Below are 21,176 nucleotides of genomic sequence, written 5' to 3' on the forward strand. Positions count from 1 at the left end.
TGAGGGCAGAAAATTCCAAACATTAAAGATATAGGACATGCCTATCTTTTCATGTGCGGAGTTCTCGACTCCAACTGTTGTTGCCTTAAGATTGCAGCTTTGTGAACACTGAAGAAGTAAGAGTAAACCTATACAAATGTGTAAGTTTACTTATATAAATGAGGCCCTAAATATTTGACTCCCCAAATGGAGTCATATCTAGTCTGTCTCTACAACAATTGCAAAACCTGATTTGCCAGCCCCTTAGCTAACTGTCATGGCCTCCAGTGCTGTTGCCCTTTTGTAGGTGCCATGTGGGTTGTACATGCAGATTGGGCAAATGACAGAACCTGCTAAGTGTGCTTCCAAATGGTCATCTTAAATGCAATGCATGACTGGTTCACTATAAGCTCGCTATACCACACCATATCGTGCAATGTATATTCGCACACCTATGTTGTAAAAGTACTCAAATGTCACATTCTTGCAATGGGCCCACATAACACAGTAGTCATGAACAATATTGATGTCCCCAACTAGCTATGAGATGAACAAACATGTGTTACCTTCTGCATTGCTATCTACTGTAAGGCTGGAGAAATATGTCATAAAAGTAAATCTCAAATGGAAGCTTTGTCTAAGACTGTTGGTGTCTGGAGAGTAGAGGTGTCAACAGGTATTATGTCTTGGCATGCTCTAAGACATGACAATGAAACATAATTTGATATTCTATTGTAATGTGATATAGGCAGAAAAAATAGTCGGTGACATAGGGCCAGATGAAGGAAGATTTTTTTTTCATTTTGCAGCCCCTTTTTCCGGAAAGGAAAACGAGTTGCAAAATGAAAAATAAACCGAAACCATTTGGTTTCGTTTTTTTCAGAGTAGGCAGTGGTCCATAGGACCACTGCCTGCTCTGAAAAAATATTTGTATCGACATTCACAAAGGGGAAGGGGTCCCATGGGGACCCCTTCCCTTTTGCGAATGAGTTACCACCAGTGTGACACTGGTGGTAACTGCGAGTTGGTTTGCGACCGCATTTGCAGTCACAAAGCTACTCTGAATTGCGATGCGAGTCGCAAATTGGAAGGGAACACCCCTTCCTATTTGCGAGTCGCATTCCCAAATTGCGAGTCGGTACGAGCATCGCGTTTGGCCGTTTGCATGATGCAAACAGCCAAAATCGCAGTTTGCGCCATGCAAACGGCTTGCTACATGTGGCCCATAGTTTCATTTTGCTAGTATCAGTCAGGCAGAACTGCACAGAGTATATTTACATGAGTTTGATCCATGTACCATTTTCCTGTATCTCTAATATATATTATCTAAGATAGTTCAATATGTATTTGTTCACAGCTATATTTACTCAATGTCTGTTAGTGGCACAACTATGAGCCACACAAAGGGGTCATTACAACCCTGGCGGACGGTGTTAAAGCGGCGGTAAGACCGCCAACAGGCTGGAGGTCTTTTTTTTAGTATTATGACCCTGGCGGTTACCGCCATGGTCATCCGCTGCTTCTCCGTTCTGCCCGCTGGGCTGGAGACCTGGGTCTCCAGCCCGGCGGCCGCCACAATACCCCCACCAGTATTTTGACCTGGCTTACCGCCGTGGATTTCCAGCGGTATGAACCGCCATGAAATCCATGGCGGTAAGCACTATCAGTGCCAGGAAATTCCTTCCATGGCAATGATAGGGGTCTCCCCCACCCTCCACCCCCACCCGACTCCCTCCCCTACACCCCCCACCACCCCTGCCACCCCCCAAAGGTGGCAGGGCCCCCCTCCCCAACCCGACCCCAAACATCACATAACTCACACACACATGCACGCAGGCACCACCAACACACACACATACCGACATACATGCCTACATCCACACACTCAGTCAGACACGCACACCCATATACAGACATACACGTGCACATCCATACAGACATACATACAGACATACACGCACTCATTCCCAAAACACGCAACACACCCGCAAGCATACATGCACTCACACACACCCTCTACATACACAGATGCACCCCCCCTTGCACCCACAAAACACCCCCCTCCCCTAACAGACAATCGACTTACCTGTTCCGTCGATCCTCAGGGAGGGGACGGGAGCCATGGGGGCTGCTCCGCCGACACCACACCGCCAACAGAACACCGCTGCGCCGAATCACAGGACGTGATTCGCTGGGCGGTGTTCTGTTGGCATGGCGGTGGAGGTGGAGCAACCTACACTTCCCCGCCGCCCCCCAGTATGGCTGTTGGCAGCTCTCCGTCCCAAAAAGGACGGAGAGCAGCCAACAGTCATAATACGCCGAGCGGCAAACCGCCACTATTGGCGGTCTTCCGCACGGCAGAGGTTGTAATGACCCCCAAAATCTTTATTCAAGAGACCCACAGCCTCATTAGTATTGTGTGACATTACTCATGGCAATGTCAATTACCAACTAAGCACACCACTATTCAGCTGATATTAATTGGGTAGGGCATGCCTATTAACTACATTCATATGTCAAGGTCTATTTGCCCTCATCAATTAGACAAATGCCCAGTGTGAAATATTGTGCTGTGCCATGGAACTCTACAGATTTCTATTTTATTTTCTGTGGTTGGTCATATCAAGCCCACATGTCCCATGACCCCCAACCCTCTGCCTATCCAATTAGCAAGCAGCTGACATCATGGAGTCCTTACAAACACACCACACCTATGGAAATGGAGGGTAATACATATTACCATAAAAGAAAGTATGGCCTATGCAAACAAGGTGATGCCTATAACTCCTACTCTGACCATAAATTCTCTTTGTTACAGTCTGATGATTCATCTGTGTTTCTGCGTGATTTTCATAACACCCTAACATTTACAGCACCTAGTAAAGAATAGCCAGATCCTGGCATTCCAACTATGGCAACATACACATTTGCCGAAGAAATAGAGATTGTTAGCTCAATGAGGGCTAATCCACCCACTAACAAATTGCTCCATTCAAAGCTTCAAATAATAAGGCTTCAATTGTTTCCCAAATTCCGTAGAACTGACCTAGACTCATCACCCATTTTACAGGTGGGCTCAATGAATCCCCAGTGTCACTCAGCATCTACCCAGAAGAAACCCCAGTGTACACACTTACCCTGCATGGATAGGAATTTCCATGTGAGCAATGGGTCTCTCCATTCTGACAACTGCCACCTTGCACCCCCCTGAAATAAGCATTACTAATGCCATCCAACCTGATGGTCAGCAACAATCATCAAGTATGTCTTGTGGATTAGTTTGGAGATGAAGTATTGTTTGGTAGGGGTGGTCTTTCACCAATAAGTACTACATGTGATATTAACAACCTGAGGAGATTTAGGGCCTGATTACGACCTTGGCGGATGGGATACTCCGTCACAAACATGACGGATATCCTGCCCACCATTTTACAAGTTCCATAGGGTATAATGGAACTTGTAATATATCAGACGGGATCAGACCCTATATGTTCTGAGAACATCTAACTGTTGATCCTCAATGGTTGCTTGTGTGTTCACCACCCTCTGATAGACAAATCAGATTCTGCTGGTCATACTGGAATTGCAACAAGGTCATCTCCAGAAGGTCAGGAGCAGACCATCAGATGATCTGAAAAGGTTCTGCAGGTCATTCTATTCCTGACCTACAAGTCATTGGTCACTGCTGCAGGAATAAGGCATGCCTCTGATATATAAGATGTACAAGAACTATTTGTGGTGTTCCACCCTCCCCAAACTCCCATCCCAGTGAAGAATATGTTGCCCTTTCAGTCTCAGGACCTGCAATGTGTAGTCAGGGACGTGGTTGATTCTTGATGTATATGGACTCCAAGCTCTACTATTGTAAACATAAGTAACTTACCAATCAAAAGTACCACTCTCTGTTGCACATACACCAACACTTCATGCATATGCATACTGCACCATCATGTATAAAAGTAAATATATCTAACAGCGATCCCTGCCACCATAAACAATGTTTGCACTGATTTGTATGGCATCAATCAACTCTTGTGCACTGTAGTGACTGCATGGCATGAAGTGTACAAACTGCAGGACACAGACAAACAATTATGACAGGAGCACTGTCAAACCAACATCACCAGATCTTTGCATGCAGGGTAAACACAAGTAATACAGGCACATAGTTCAAGTTAAATAAAAAATAGACAAACCAATATGAGGTGGAGAGATATGGGAGCATGAATTGGATATGTGGGGTAATGCTCCAGGATACTTATAAAAGGAGGTCAGCATAACAACTAAAACAAATACTGCCTGACATCAGAGAGAGCATCAACTTGGAGTGGGAGGCATTTTTGCAAAGACTCTTTAGAAACAAAACAAATAAAAATGCATTTACAAATGATATGTGCAAAAGGGAAAAGCAAAGTCCAGAAACAAGGTCTGCGCCTAAACAAAAAGAGAAGTCCAAAGCAAACAAAAGTTATTCCTCCACCCAGAAATCATGGCCTCCTCTATGTCCTGGGTTGGTGGATAAAGATTCTTAGCTATTTGTTTCTTACTCTTGAATGACTGTCAATAGGAGCATCTTCTCAGACAGGAGTATTACCTCAAGTGCAGCAGGAAAGGACACTTTGTGAATGAGAAGGTGCAAAAGGTTTGGGAGAAGAAATGAAGTAGTTAGAGAGAAGAGGAGGCAGGTCTTTTCCCTATCATTCACTGTTTGTACATTCTGCAGTACCAGAAAGCCCCTCTACATGGCAAAGCTATTTTCCAGGGCCTGAGGTGTGTCATACAGCCCAACTATCATCTGTCTCAACAACTCATGATCAGCACCAGGACAACAACATTTGGGATGGTTAAAGGGGACATGAGATACATCACATGTATGAGGTAAAGTGGACTATCAGCTGCTTCTGGAGAGTTTCACAGACTCTATCAGTGATAGGAAAAGGAATGAGAGATGGATTCAGGCTGGGATGCTGGAAGAGCATGATCCTCAAGCACCACCTGTTTGACCTGGCAAAGACAACCAACTGCCTCACTGTTCTTCTGGTGTTGGGGTCCACCACATCTCCCTTCTGTGTGCTTCAATACAGGAGAAATGTTGATGTTGATAATATGTACATCATGGTGGGTTACTCCTCTCTTTCTTCCACTTCCCCATTTTGCTCATATGTGGTGATAGCAGTAGGGGCAGTGCCCGACCTTAGCTAAGGTTTCGGTGTCCTGACCTTGGTACTGATGGTTCTCCCCTTTGTCTTTGCGGAGAATGTGAGAAGGAGGGAAGGAAAGGGACACCAGCCTAGATGTCCATCTCAATATGTGGTTCAAATGATATAGTGGCAATGGATGTAATGCATATCACAGTTGAGATATACAATGGAAAAGCCCCAAGATAACCTGATCAAGGAAGTTAGTGCTTAACCACACCTACCATGGGCAAGTGTCACTCTTCTGCGTAATCAGCTAGTTTTATCACTTGATGAGATGTGACATGCAAAAGTAACAATTAAGACAGCTTCACTTGCTCAAGCCATGAGTCAGTGACATTTTACTGTTAAAGATTCAAATGTGGTTGCCTATCCTTAAGCTAGATATGTCCACATACATAAGGATGGCATGGCTAGCTCTGTGGTGTAACCACATGACAACATATTAGAAAAAAACATAGGATTAAAATGCAAGCAATACATTTGTATATGCTTGTTAATAAAAGGAAAGTACTCACCCTATGTCAATGTTTATGTGGCTCTATCTAATATAAAAAAGAAAGTCCAACTAGGCCTTCACAAGAAACCATATCAGCAGTGTTGTGAGCAGGTAGGGATTTTTAATTATGGCATTAGGCACCAGGAGGACTACCAAGGTTAGGATGATAATTGGTTGTTCAAGTTATGTGGCGGTTACAAACCCTACTGCTGTGAACTTCCTGGCAATTGTCAGCTCACCAGGTGTGCACTCTGTCTCAACTGGATGTTAGGATCCCGATATGGCTGAGAGAATGTTTTTGAGGAGTCTCAGTCAACCTATCTCACCTATTTCTGGGATAAAGTTGGGAGCCATCCCTGTCCTCATTCTTCCATTTTGTGCATAATACTAGGCGGAAAAACAATAGGATTGGTAACATTACTGGAGTGCCCTGTGGATGGCTCAGTGATGCAGCATTATGTACTTCTATTTTTCCATGTCTGTGTTCTCATAATTGGCAAGAAACATTGCAGAAACATGTGACAGACATGAGGTGGAGAAAGGTACACACATCTTGATGAATTGAGAATGCTTTGAGGAATCTACAGGGCTGGCATACAGTAATACCTACATTATACATTGATTAATGTTTGTATACATTACTCAGATTTATATACACAGTGGGTGTATGTACTGGCAATGTAGGTGTATTAATCTGCAAATGGGAAATTTGGAAACATGTTACAAAGATTGAGTCATCCCTTTAGATAGATGACACAAAGTGGTACTGTACGCCAGTCCAGTCATTTGTGTGGTGTGCTTACATGGCAATGCTTAGCTGATGGATCAGTGGCATCCAAGTGCAGCTAACAATGGTGTCCAAAAATGATGCGTACACAGGTGTAGTCAAATGTTCCCCATTGACTCAACATTGTCCTACCACTGTGATACAATAAACAGACTTGCAACTCATATGATATGAGGAAGCAAGCAGGATGCTTAAATGTAGATCTTAACTAGATCTTGACCAGAGTTGATGTCTTTTTGGCCTGTAGCACTATTTGAATGTACATTTTATGAACTGGACTTGACTTACATTTTTGTAAGTGCGTCACTCGATTCTTGATCTCGTCCCTGTCCCATCCTATAATTTTCCCCTTACCATACCCATTTAAAAAAAGAAAATACTTATTTTAATTTTCCATCCATGTTCATTTGCATGTTTACACCTTACTAGCATACTCCTTTGTGTGGAATCTGTCACCCATAAAGTAAGGCTGCTATTGTAGGTATGTTTCCAAACAGGCATTAGTTAATTTTCATTATACATTTGCAGCAGTTCAATGCAAGGCATACATTTCCACATGCATAAAAAGTGCTTTGTGAATTGGCTTCAAGATGTTAAGGTATAGATAATGTAAGGGCAAAGGGCCCTGAAAACGTCTGAAGCAGGCATCCTTGCCATTATTTCTTAACCTCACAGTTAATGGTTTTGTTTTTTGGCGGCAGTTAAATGGACAGCTCATCCCTAGGAATTCCATAAACTGACAATAGGTGCTCTTACTTTCTTCTCCACAGATGAACGCTAAAAGAGGAGCTTCTCTCCCTACCCCTCAGTCTCACCACCATTGGTCTAAGGGCTAGCCCCTTCAGCATATTCAAACAAAGCTGTGACTTTTGGCAGCATTCTGCGGAACACATAGAAAGAGGAAAATGTCACTTGTGATTGTTTTTTGTGCAGGAAGGTACCCCTTCATACATAAAAACAATCATCCCATCAATGCAGACACCCTTGCACCATGGTGCAAGGGTGCTAGCATTGGCGCATGGCTGTCCATTGTGTGCCAGCGTAAGGGAAAAAGACAGGAATGTTAATTTCCCACAGATATGGCTCATTCCTGCATTTTTGTTTTGATGCAGGGCAGCACAGCAAGAATCCCCATGCCATTGCCCTGTGCAAAAACCTAAAAAATGAAGCCCATTAGGTGTTTAGATTCGCCAAAGGTACTCATAGCCAACAACTGTGCTGCACAGTGCAATGGTTTTTCATTGTAGTATGGATCAAATTATATGATGAAATAAGTAGTGTGAAACATGGGTATCAAGGAAACCATGCATGTCTGAAATGGGCACACAATGTGAAGTTTAGGAGCAGTGGTTATTTGTACATCTCTCAATATTTGGTTACCCGTACAAACATATGATTTGGAGGATATTTTTCCAAATGTCATCTTTCTTATTCACTGGCTTACATTTGAAAGGCACAAACACAGAAAAATCCAATTGGTAATAACAAATGTTCTACTATTCAGTTCTCCTACAAGTCTCATGATAAAAATTGTACCTCACATGTGTGGTTAGGCCTAGTGCCCATGACAAGAAATGGCCCAAAAACCAATAAGGACGCATCACATTTTTCCCCAGAAAATTGACCTTTTTCCAATGTGGGTAGCCCTAAATTTTAAGCACTAGATCAGCGGGCACCTAAGGAAACCTAGATAACCTGTACATTTTTGAAAAGTAGTCTCCTAGGCAAATCCAGGGTGGTCTGACTTCCATGGCTCTCAATATTTTTTTTCCCAGGATTCCCTGCAAACCTCAAACATTGACTAAAAAACACTGGGGCATATTTATACTTTTTGACCCAAAACTGCGCTAACGCAGTTTTGCGTCAAAACATTTAGGGGCATATTTATACTCCGTTTGCGCCGAATTTGCGTCGTTTTTTTGCGACGCAAATTCGACGCAAAACTAACTCCATATTTATACTTTGGCGTTAGACGCATCTAGCACCAAAGTTCATGGAGTTAGCGTCATTTTTTTGCGTGAACACCTTCCTTGCGTTAATGATATGCAAGGTAGGCGTTCCCGTCTTAAAAAATGACTGCGATGCATATGCGTCGTATTTATACTCCCGGGCTAAAATGACGCCCGGGAGTGGGCGGGACTAAAAAACCCGCATTTGCGCCGGATTTTAGCGCCTGGGTCAGGGCAGGCGTTAAGGGACCTGTGGGCTCAGAATGAGCCCAGAGGTGCCCTCCCAAGCCCCCAGGGACACCCCCTGCCACCCTTGCCCACCCCAGGAGGACACCCAAGGATGGAGGGACCCACCCCAGGGACATTAAGGTAAGTCCAGGTAAGTATTTTTTTTTGGTGGCATAGGGGGGCCTGATTTGTGCCCCCCTACATGCCACTATGCCCAATGACCATGCCCAGGGGACAGAAGTCCCCTGGGCATGGCCATTGGGCAAGGGGGCATGACTCCTGTCTTTGCTAAGACAGGAGTCATTTCAATGGGGGATGGGCGTCGTAAAAAAATGGCGCAAATCGGGTTGTGGCGAATTTTTTGCCTCAGCCTGACTTGCACCATTTCTGGTCGCCCATACGCCATTTTCCCCCTTCGCCGGCGCTGCCTGGTGTACGTCGTTTTTTTTAACGCACACCAGACAGCGCCGGCGGCTAACGCCGGCTAACGTCATTCAATAAATACGGCGCCCGCATGGCGCTTCAGAATGGCGTTAGCCGGCGCTAATTTTTTTGACGCAAAACTGCGTTGGCGCAGTTTTGCATCAAAAAGTATAAATATGGGCCTTAACGTGGGCTAATGCCATTTCTTAGCACCACCCGTGCGTCAAATTTATACTTTGATGCATGGTGGCACTAAGAACTGGTTAGAATCATTTTTTTACGCTAACCATTGCACCACGTTGTAAAGCAAAATGACGTTAACGCAGGGAAAACTACTCTAATCCGGTTTGCGACACGGAAAACATCGCAAATCAGATATGCACCATTTTCCACCGCTATAGGGTCAAAAAGCAGTGCTAAGGAACCCCAAAATGGATCCCAGAAGCCAGGAGAGACCCCAGGAAGACGTCAATCTACCAGGAACCAGCCAGGAGGACACAGACAAGACCCAGGGGAGAGACAAAAAGTAAAAGAAGTGTTGTTTCAGCACAGAGGGGCATGAAATACTGGTCAGAGAGGTGAAGGAGCACTAGCATCAACTTTTCATTACCTCTAAATTGCCAATGGGGAGGAGAGAGGCAATTTGGCAACAAATTGTCAACAAGATAAACAGTGTGGCAGAGGTCAGGAGAACTGTCACTGAGTGCAAGAAATGCTGGCATGTCTGCAAGTGCAGGACAAAGTAGAAAATGGCAAGGAACAGGAAGGCAGCACTGCAGACTGAAAGCGGGAGTCCAGCACCGCCGGAGGCCCTTGGCGAGATGGAGGAGATGATTGCAGCCATCATCCCGGATGAGATCATCACAGGAATCGCAGGACAGGACAGTGCAGACAACCAGGAAACAACACATATGCAGGGTAAGTTGCATGGGGGACCAACATGCCTAAATGTTAATTGCAAGCAGGGGGAGGTACATACCTACTACACAATGCATGTCAGCCATGGAAATCAGGCAGTCGAAAGGGGAAAGGGGCATGGCACGGGTGCATGGGCTGTGCAGGGGTTTCCAGGGGCACAGCACAACACAACACCAACAACCTTTGCATGGGGTACACTGTCATGCCAAGGCTGCTGGAAAGGCAAAGCCAGTCCAGGAGGTTAGTACAGAATGCAGAACTGGGCTGCTGTCACAGGATAGCTGGTATTGTCAGAATGTGAACCAGGGGACAATGCCCAGTCTCAGGCCATTGCCTCAAGCGGCATTTACCATTGACAACATTTGCCACTACTACCTGTGCTGTGTGTGCTGCTCAATTAGGAAATGGCAGTTAGGTGTCATTGGAACAATCACACTCAAAATGAGGGTTCAGGATGACTACGTGATCAATCACCTTCAATTCCTAACCAAGTGTAACTCCTGTCAAATGCTCATGTCTATAGGCTCAATAAACATCAGGTATTGTCACTTACATTATGAAGTACACAGCAGTAATGTCATACCCAGGCTGCCCATTCCAGAGTCTACCCCATGCCTGCAATGCCACCTTGCAACATCTCAACTGTCATACTGCTAAGAAAACAGCATTGAGAGGGAGGATATATGTGTGTAGCTTGTGAAACACACCTGCACAGTCATAAGAGGAAATGGGACTCTGCCAGGCCCATCAGGGCAATGCAATGTAGAACACATTCGCAAACATCAACATGACACACTACCAATGCTGACACGCCAATCCAATACATGGTATGTGCTAGGTTTCAGCAACGTATAGGTGTATGTGAAATATCATAGACTGGGTCAGGCCCATATTGTTATGTGTAGTGCAAGTGGCATCAGAACACCCACAGGCATTGCAAGGCCTCACCCTTCTAATGGTAGTAGAAGGAGGGTTGAGTAGGACAAGAAGGTGGCAAGACACAATTTGAACAGAACCTACCCCTAGAGGACGTGACGCAGACAATTCCCCGAACTGCCCACACTACATGTGACATGCAGGTGGGGCATAGGCCTGTGAGAATGCTAATATTAATGACAGGAACAATGAACAGGAACACAGATTACAATGTTCCACTAATAGGAAGTCAGTGATGTCATATTACAACTGCCACAACACAGACACACTAATTGTACAATATCTCATTGCATAGGATGATGGCTCTCTTGTGGATATGCCTGTCCTGGACTACCCTGATGACATGGATGACGAGCTGACAACCATTAGCCAGGAAACCCTCCAAGATGGCCTGGGAACCCTCCAGACCCTACCTTCAGTCGCAAGGAGGAGCACAGATGTAGCAGCCATCCCAGAGGAAAAACCCCAATAGTATGACCTGCCAGCTCAAACACAGCTGAGGACTCTGATGACACTGGGACCACCTTTGAGAGGACAGTTGTGGGAGTACAGTGGGAGCTGGCCAAGGAGGTGCGGGTGGGGATGCAAAATATGGCAGCCAGCCTTGAGGGGATGCGCATGTGCATGATGACATCTATAGAACAGTCAGCAGCCATGCTAGTCCAACAATCACTACTGGAAGGAATACAACAGTGTGTGAGGGACTTCAACACTGCAGTGAGGGAGCTGCCACAACACCTTGCCTACCAAACTTTTCACTGCATGCATGACAACAATCAGGACTCCCTCAGGGCCGACCTGGCTGCCTACCATCGGGATGTTGCTGCTATACTAAATAACCAACAGCTCCTCCTTGCTGCAGTAATGCCCTTAATAGTACCACAGTTGGCAGCTACTGGGAATTCAGAGTCCACTTCTCCAAACACTGAAGTGTGTGTTGCCCCCTCAAACCCACCACCACCAAGGGCAGAGGAGACGACACACACATCAGAAGATGAAGACGTGGAACAGATCACCTTCACCCGTAGGAGTACCCGGTAGCACCAACCCTATGCCACATGGGCTCTGATTTTCCCATGTCCTGTGCTTGACAACATGCCAGTCTTGCTACAGTTGGTAACATGCACTGTTCTCCAACACACTGTTTACCTTACCACTATGGACTGCAAATGTCTCTCAATACCCAATTAGCAATTCATGTTCCTCTGCACTGAATGACACTCCATCACAGCATGTCCAATGATATATCCCTCAACATTGCACTTGTGTTGCATCACAATAGAATGCATCACACCAATGGACTTACAAACCTGGACTATGTAAATATTGCACTACAGCACTTTAAAATAAACAGCACGTACACAACCACTTTGTCTCTGTGTAATGTGACACATCTACTGTGCAGGAGTTTTGTGATGCATGTAACATGTCAATGGCCACAGAATGTCAATAAAATTGCGTAGAAAGAATATGGGCTGATATCCATGCACAAGGGTCTGGATTTTACAATCATCTGTGCTGATTGTGCCATATTCCTGAAGTTAAAGCACCACAAACAGTATAATTGTATATGTCAGGCCCAAGGTATCTACCGGATGAAACTCAATGCTGCCCACATCCCCTACAAGACAATCATTGTGTATGTGACATATGACTCTAAACTTAAATCCCACAATCACACCATACAGCAGTAATGGATATGTAAGAGTGTTTGGACAGTAACGTCACCTGGGAGTACAATGAGAAAACTCATAGGTGTGATTTATGTATACTGAACTTCATAAGATTGTGACACCACTCAGTTTATCAGGGTTCATATGAACATCAGGCTGCAGCCAGATGTCCCACAGTGCCCAAGATTCCAACACAGGACCCAAACGATGACAGCTTTAAAATCACACCTACCTCCCCAATACATGGGAACCATAGTCACCTTGAGTGTTGGGTTCAATGGATGGCAGATGCACAGACATGTAGCTTTGTTGTAGCTGCCAATGTGACAGCTCATTTGGAAGTGAGAATATACATGTCAAGAATGGGATGTGAATCAGGATGTAATTCACAGCCAAACACAAATTTGCCACTGTACACTCATGCAAAGGCCCACATCCACAAGCATATGACACATACCGTAAAGGAGTAGCTAAAACGTTATTACATATGTATGAAAGAAAACCTAAACTATGTCACACACCTATACTAACCTCACCTATCTTAACTATACATTACCCACAACTGACCCTAACTACCCCATGCTAAACTTACTTACCACCTGTAACTAAACACTCTAACACTCTAAACATGAACCTTCCACCCCCCTTATATGACGGGACACATGTAGGACAACATATACTAACCTAAACAGATACTAACTAATACTAAACAAAAAAAAAAAATATATATATATATATATATATTTTTTTTTTTTTTTTCTTCTGGAATACATGTAAACCCCAACATCAACCCCCACCCACCCACAAACTAACATGTAATAATATAACTCCCCCCACCCCCAACCCACTTATCACTTATCCTATCTAAACTAATAGCCTACTCTAACCTATCACTGAACCCATTAAAAAACAGTTTAAGGAAAGAAAAGGGAGGGGATGTAATTAGGGGTGAGGCAAAACTCGACTCAGAGGTTGGCCCTCCTCGGAGTTTTTTTAATAGACTTTAGTCTTCTGCTGTTGCGCACTACCTCTTGCTGGAGACTGTCCATCCGCGTTATGACCCTTCACATGTCCTGTTGTAGCTGGTGCAATGCAGCCATGTCCATACCACCTGATGTGGTGTTTTGTGTCGCAAAGGATATTGCAACTGCAGGTGCTTGTGCCATGGTTGGGGATGGTGGCATAGATGGTGCAGCAGTTGTGCCTTGTGCTGCAGATGTTGAGGGTGCAGCACGTGTGGCAGAGATACCAGTGTCCACTGTGCCTGCAGTCAGGGTGGTGGTGGCACCTGTTGTGGCCAATGCTGGGCCACTTTGCTAAAAGCCCACCATGCTCCTGTCGCTCTTTCTCAACGATAGCGTCTTGCCATCATACGATACCCAGCCTCCACATCGAGGATGTGCCTATATCGCACTGCCTGTCTCTGAAACTCTTAAATTTCTTGGGCATTCATGTTGGCAGCTGTAAAAAAGAGACAGGCAAACATTAGTGTCATCGGTGTGTGATGCATGTACAGATGATAATCTAACACTTCCTCACAAATAGCAAATGCAGTCCAAATCACAGTACAGATGATAGAATGTCCCTGAGGAATGACATGCCAACGCAGCCTACCCATCAACTATCTAACAGCACAGCAATGGTGTGTACCAAATTAACTGATCTGTGCATATATGTAGTGTAATTGGTCACATTACAAATACAGCAAGTACTCAACATGTGTCAGGCCAACTAATCCCTATCATCTGGATCAACCTTAAGGCACACAAGACCTGGTATTTGTATATGGAAATGGCAGGATGGTATGCAGTTGCTAATCATAAGGGGTCAGTGTAGTTTGGCACACATGCATGCTTGAATTACATGTCTGTCATCTACACTGTGACCATCACACCTAGCTACATATATTTTCTCCCCCTAAACCTGTGTCTCAGGGGATGGGCATGCAATACATTTTTTCAACTGCCAAGGACAACCACAAAGCTTTGTCCAGCTGTACATGGGTTTAGTGAGAGGAACACAGGTAAGGAGGCCTGCCAACTAGAAGTGAGTCAACCATTGGTCAATCACATCTACATTCATGTTTAAATTTGTGGACAACCATCAACATCAGATCTCACTGACACATTTCCTAAATCACCCACATTGGTGCAAGCACACATCTGGCCTTGACCTGCAGGCACGCCTATAACATACCACTTAAGTGCCACGTAAATGGAGTACAACATGTGGGGCTACATGCTGGGGGACAGTCCCCTATACAGTCCTACATGTTCATTACATAACAGGGATGCGCAGGTTTGTGTGTAAAATTGATGCATTACTGGTTTGTGTGATTTAGTGTATGACTTTCTGACTAAATTGTGACACTGGACCACCTCCAAATCAATTGTGGGCATACATGTGGCTACAAATCACCTGGTTCACCTGCCCATGCCTATTGTGCAGCACTAAACTCCCAATATATGACTCTCTGCCAGTGAATGTCTAACTCTTTCATAGAACACTATGTCAACCTCAAGTCAAGTCACATATCAGATCACGTGCCAGCTCATCATATCTTGAAATGAGTCCAACACACAAGAGCCAATCACACACCAGCTGCAATCACAACAAAGGACAAACATTTTCACATTTACTGGATACGTCTGGGTCCTCGAATCGAGCCATTTCACCAATAGTGTGGGGGGATAGTCATGTAAAACATGGAAGGGAGATATATGTTCAATGTCTGATCACTGTACAAATATGGGAACAACAAATCACAGTGTGTGACATTTTATATGATAGAGCTGCACATCAGGCATGTAGACACTCCAACAGATATACCACTCTAAACTTGCATTGACACTGTCACTCCAGTGAGTGATAGACACGCATATGCACACATGCACTGGCCCTAACAATCACGTGGGGCCAAACCTGACTACACACTTTTGTGGCTAATCCATTCCAGATGGTACTCCATTTCAACATTTGTTATTGGGTGACAATTGCAATGCCATGTTCCTGGTGCACTGCAATATCAGTGACTCAGATATTGTGGCTTGTGCATCAAGGGACATTTAGTAACTGTGTGATGGACATGTGGGTTGATTTGCTTTCAGGAATTATTCAGTGGTCCATAATAGGTGTGGCAGTGTTGTATGTAGGTTACATATGCCCATTGGCAGCGTACCCCAAGCCATATATTCCCCCTATGACAATATGATGGCACGGATCATGTGTGTGAAATGATGACAATGTAGCGCTAAACATGGACTGCCCTCTTTGCTGTTCCAAAAGTGCAAAATAATGTACACTGACAGTATCTTAGTTGATCATCGTTGACAGAATGCATGGGCACAGGTGCAGTCTTTGCACCTGAAATGTGTAACCCAGGGCCATGTGTACCTATATCAGGTATCGTGAATCACACATTGCAAGATTGAGCGACTAGCAATTAGCAAGTTGGATGATCAGAGGCAGAACACCCAAAATGACACTGTTTGCAAATGAGAAATGGGGTTGCAAATGACCTACCTCTTCAATCATGATGAGGTAGGTCTCATTTTGAAAACCCCTTGAGAATGGCAGCACTCACAGGAACCCTGGCCTGTTGAGCTCAGCAGACCACCATTTCTGTGACTGCCTTCATAATGAGATGTTTACATTTGTTGAAATGCAGCAATATTTCAGCAGGGTGGACAGAAAGTAATTTAACAACCTATTTCATCACTAAAATAGAATTATGGAAGAAGTCAGTGGTCCCTTGCACAACGTCATGCTCAGAAAGTGGCCATGCATTCACAAAGAGGAGGGATCCCATGCTGACCCTTTCCCTTTTGAAAATGGGTTGGCACCAATGTGACACAGATGGTAACTGCAATAGCTCAGTCCCAGCAATTGTGCCCAATAAAATTTTTTTGTAGGGGCCTGGACTCAATGATAGGATTTCAACGCCTAATCCTAAATGCCACTAGAAGACTCTGTTTTGGAATTGTGCAATCTGGTAGCATAATGGGCCATTTGTGTTTGTCCATGTGAATGATTATTTGTCCTGACGTAAATAAAAGAATTCAGTGAACTTTGGCCCAGATGTATACTTTTTGTAATGCCGCATTTGCATAATTTCTTGACACAAAAGTGATGCACATTTGCAAAATATATTTGTATTTTGCAAGTTTGCGCTGCTTTTGCATCAAAAAATGATGCAAATGTGGTGCTAAATAAGTATAAATCTGAGCCCGAGATATTAGTGAAGGTTATGAAGTGCTTGGTACATATGGCCCTGAATACTGTTCGGACATGGTCCAAAAAAACTGTAGACTGCATTGTTACTATGTATTACCATGTGTAATACATAACATTCCTCTTACACTTACAGTTTGTTCAACTTGCATTCCACATGCCCACAAACATTGCATGCAGCATGTCAGGACATCTGCTACTGTCACTCCGGAGCATTGAACTGTACACATTTGTCAATGTGATACTCACCAACAGGGCCACCAATCACCACACCCAGGTGGTCCAGCAGGTCCTGCTCTCGGGCCACCAGGTCAGCCCAGCGATGCTTCAGCTGGTGCTCATTCCGTGCAGTGTTAAATGTCCTCCTCAGGTGGAATAGCACCTTTGCCCACCGCAGCTGTCTTGCCTCCGTGTGATACCCCTGTATCACATGACCCCCAGCCTCCAACATCATGGGGAGGAAGTGGCACACCAGCCACACAAATGCCTCAAGCTCCTCCTCACCTATGCGCCCCAGCCGAGCCTTTCCCGACATAATACAAAACACAATTTCTTACAGTAAATAGGGAAAAAACAGGAAAAGGAGGTAGAAAAAAGGAAACTTATATAACCCAATTAAAGACCCAAACTTCCCCAACTAATCCTACCCATAAACAGACCCCCAACAGTACAAATACAAATCTAACAACAATAAAAGAGACAAAAAAAGTTACACAGGTACAACATACAGTAACTAAACACCAAAAGACAAAATATAGACCACACAGGAGATAAAATTACAAAATCCACAGAAGAGCAAAATAACACACAGCCACATAGTCTAGAAAAATCACAGACTGCAAAGTGAAAGTGAAAGTACACCCACTCTACTATTTCTGTATACAGGATATCCTATTACATCACTTACTGTCTCATTTGCAGACTGTGTTCTGTTTTGCGTGTCATTTTTTGACGCAAAGTCATCAAAATCCCACGCATTCATGGATCAATACATTTTCAATGGATATCCACGTGCCAGGGGTGCGCTGGTTGAATTAATGCTAGGCACCCATTGATGTAATTTGAGCGTTTGTGTAATTTTTTGACGCATTTGTGTCAAAATTTCTGACTCAAACTGTGTTTGTGTCATTTTCATATTTTAACATGTATTCAGCCTATAACAAGACAAAGATAGAATGGTATGACCTGCAGTGTGTGTTCTAGTGTTTGGCCACATGTGGTAGACCATGCCACTGAGGCCCACATTACTAATATCGTTGTGCAGGATTAGCTTTCTTAACTGATGCAACAGCAGCTCAAACTTTGGAAATTAAAATATATTTTTTTAGTTTGTGCAGGTGTTGTGTCAATAGAGGATAGCAAGGCTACGCTACAAAACTATGAATCATGGCCTGTGTGTTCTGTGTGTGAATTGACTGTCAAAACTGTTTGTGTGCTTCTGTTGGAACGGCATGCAATACATTTGGAGTAATGTTCATGTATGAAAGTGTTACAAATGGGTATCACCATCAGATGCCAATCAATGAGGTACAACAGTCATGATATGTGTTTGTCATATGTGTTGACTCTTTTGCTGTGTGTAGTTGCTTAACTTTGGGGACAATACATTTCCAATGACAAACAATACACAGGAAAGATCGGGGATGGCTGATAAGGGCTATGTTGGATATGTTACCCCTCACATGTCATGAATTGTTGTCTACCACTTCATGGTCACTTGTGTGTATACTACCCATGAGTCAGGCATTTGAACATGTTTGGTAGGTACAGTGTTTGCGACACAGAGCCTCAATTCCAATCATAACATTGTTATGTGCACCCCAGTTTGACCAATGTAATTGACCTATGTTCCTCCTGTGGCTGTGGTGGACAGGAAGCAGTCTCTGTCAGGAACAAACATGAACAAGGCAGAAAAATAGGGAGCAGAGTCTGACTGGAACAAGCAGGAAAAACACTGTGGAAACAAAGAGAAGTTTCAGGGGTACTCAGCACTGTAACACAATCCAACAAGGGCTCTGGTGCACAAATTCATTGTACTCAAATGCACAACAAGGAGCTTCAGGGAATGGCCGCTTCTAAGCAGTTCCAGGCAGCAGCAAGGCCAGGGCAGAGTCAAATGGCTGGGATGCACGAGAGAGCTCACAGGTGTGTGCAGCTTCAGTCTCTTACAAGTCCTGGAGGAGAGAATCCAGTATAAGGGGCCAACCAGACTTTTCCCTTGGGAAGCAATGGGCAGAAGATTACAGGTCTTACATCTAGGCTGTGCATTATGGGACATGAAGTCCACGTAGGCCGATGAAGTTGAACTATGGCATGCCATAATGAAAAGGGAAGCACACAGGAGTCAGAATGGGAGTCTGGGTGAGTGTAGATGATGATTCCCAAGGTACAGATAGTCAATTTACAGTGTCCCCTAGAGAAGGGAGGGCAGAGACTTAAAACATGGCAGTGACAGGACTTATTCCATGGGATGGACTGCGCAGGGCATGCCTTGTGAGCATTGATTGTAATAGCTAGGACACTCGTACTATCCATTTTCAGGATTGTCACACATGCTCCTTGCAGAGATAGCTGATGTCACACTTACTGATGTCAAGGGTCAGGTCATACATTCCTGTTAGCAATGCTATTTCACATCCACTGCCTCATGTATGATGCGCTTAGTTACCTTATGATTGATGATGTCATAGCTGGGTGTCATATGCTGCAATAGACCATGTTGGCCACATGGATGTCCCTCATAGCTGTGGTCCTAAGAATGTTCCCTTCAAATGTGAACAAGAAAATATGTGTTTCACACAAACTGTGTGTGATGTTTGCTGTACAATCATATCCATCAAATGGGATGTGGCATCAGAAGTAGTCAAATTTGTCTTTCTGAAATGCTCCCTGAGGTAATACTCTGATTCCTAGAGAACGTGTGATGCATAAATAATTACCCAGAGCATGATTGAGTGATAAAATGAGGTGTTGAATTCCATATCGTAACAATGTATTGATTGTGACTATTGTTGAAAAAAGTTTTGAACTATCTGTTGTCTGTGACGCATTCCTGCAGTTGTGTTAGGATGTTCCCCCACAGCATTCACCTCCTCCTCCTCTTCAGGCAGTTCTTGTTCAGGTTCATAGAGGGGGATGTTCCTTCTAACACAAATGTTGTGCAGGATGGCACAGGTCAAAATGATCTTGCAGACCATTTCTGGGGAATATAGGAGGCTGTCTCCGGTGATGTCCAGGCACTTGAATCTGGACTTCAGGATGCCAAAAGTCCGTTCAACTATGGTGCGTGTCCTCCGATGCGCCTCATTATAGGCATGCTCTGCTGCTGTTGTTGGGTTGAAAAATGGGGTCATGATCCATGACTAGATCCCGTAACCCTGATCAGCTGAAAGAGAAAATAGGAGTAAGTATTTTGTTGTTGCTTGCACCAGAATTGTCATTTTGCATGGCAGTTGTTGTCTTGTGCTGTCTGTGGGCTTCTTTGAGGTTCTTTCTGCATTGGGTTGTTTGACTTGAAAAACTTGTGTTTGGCTAATTGACCTGATATCTCTGGAATATTTTCAAACTTGCAGTTCAGTGTGTATCTCCTATGTGTTATGTAGTGAGCAAGATGTTTTAGTGTGCGTTCACTGGAGGTGACATGATGCTTACACACACACACACACAATAGATTCCACTGTGGCGGTAACATGGTTGCACTACATGGCCTGAACATCCCATCCAATTAGACATATGTAGTTGCAGATGAAATGCAATAGTGAGGCCCTTTGATTAGGCTGGGTGACAATGCACAACACATCTCCATAAGTTAGCAACACTGAGGTGTTCCGTATTGACAATGCACAATTGTCCCATGTGTGACTAGTTCTATGCAAACCTTTTTTGTTCCCTCTGCCAGTGGCTCATGTGCAACCGTGCACCTACACTACTGAACTTGCTCCAGGTGAGCTGGCTAACTTGATTGTGGAGGTGGATGTATTTGTGTAGGAAGGTCCATCTCCCTGTACATCTGTTATGTAGCTGGGGAATTGTCTCTTTCAGTATGTGCAGCAGTGTACACTTTGCATTAGTGTCACATCAACATGATTTCATAGCACAGTCCAATTCCTTATTGCTAGCTGGCAATGTCACCCCAAGAGTGATGTGAAATGTTGGTACTGCCTCAGAAATTCCTTGTCACCTTCATTTGAGTCAGCGTCATCATGCTTTGTGTCTCATGGTGTTTCACCTGCAGCAACACACATTGCACACCCCTTACACAGTATCTATTGGTTGGAATGGTATAGGATTGACTATGTGGCCTTATGTGATATTGAATGGTTAATCTTCCAAGTTGTACTGCCAGTGCAGGCCGTG

The sequence above is a fragment of the Pleurodeles waltl genome, chromosome 3_1 (genome assembly GCF_031143425.1).
Source record: "Pleurodeles waltl isolate 20211129_DDA chromosome 3_1, aPleWal1.hap1.20221129, whole genome shotgun sequence".
Lineage (NCBI taxonomy): Eukaryota > Metazoa > Chordata > Amphibia > Caudata > Salamandridae > Pleurodeles > Pleurodeles waltl.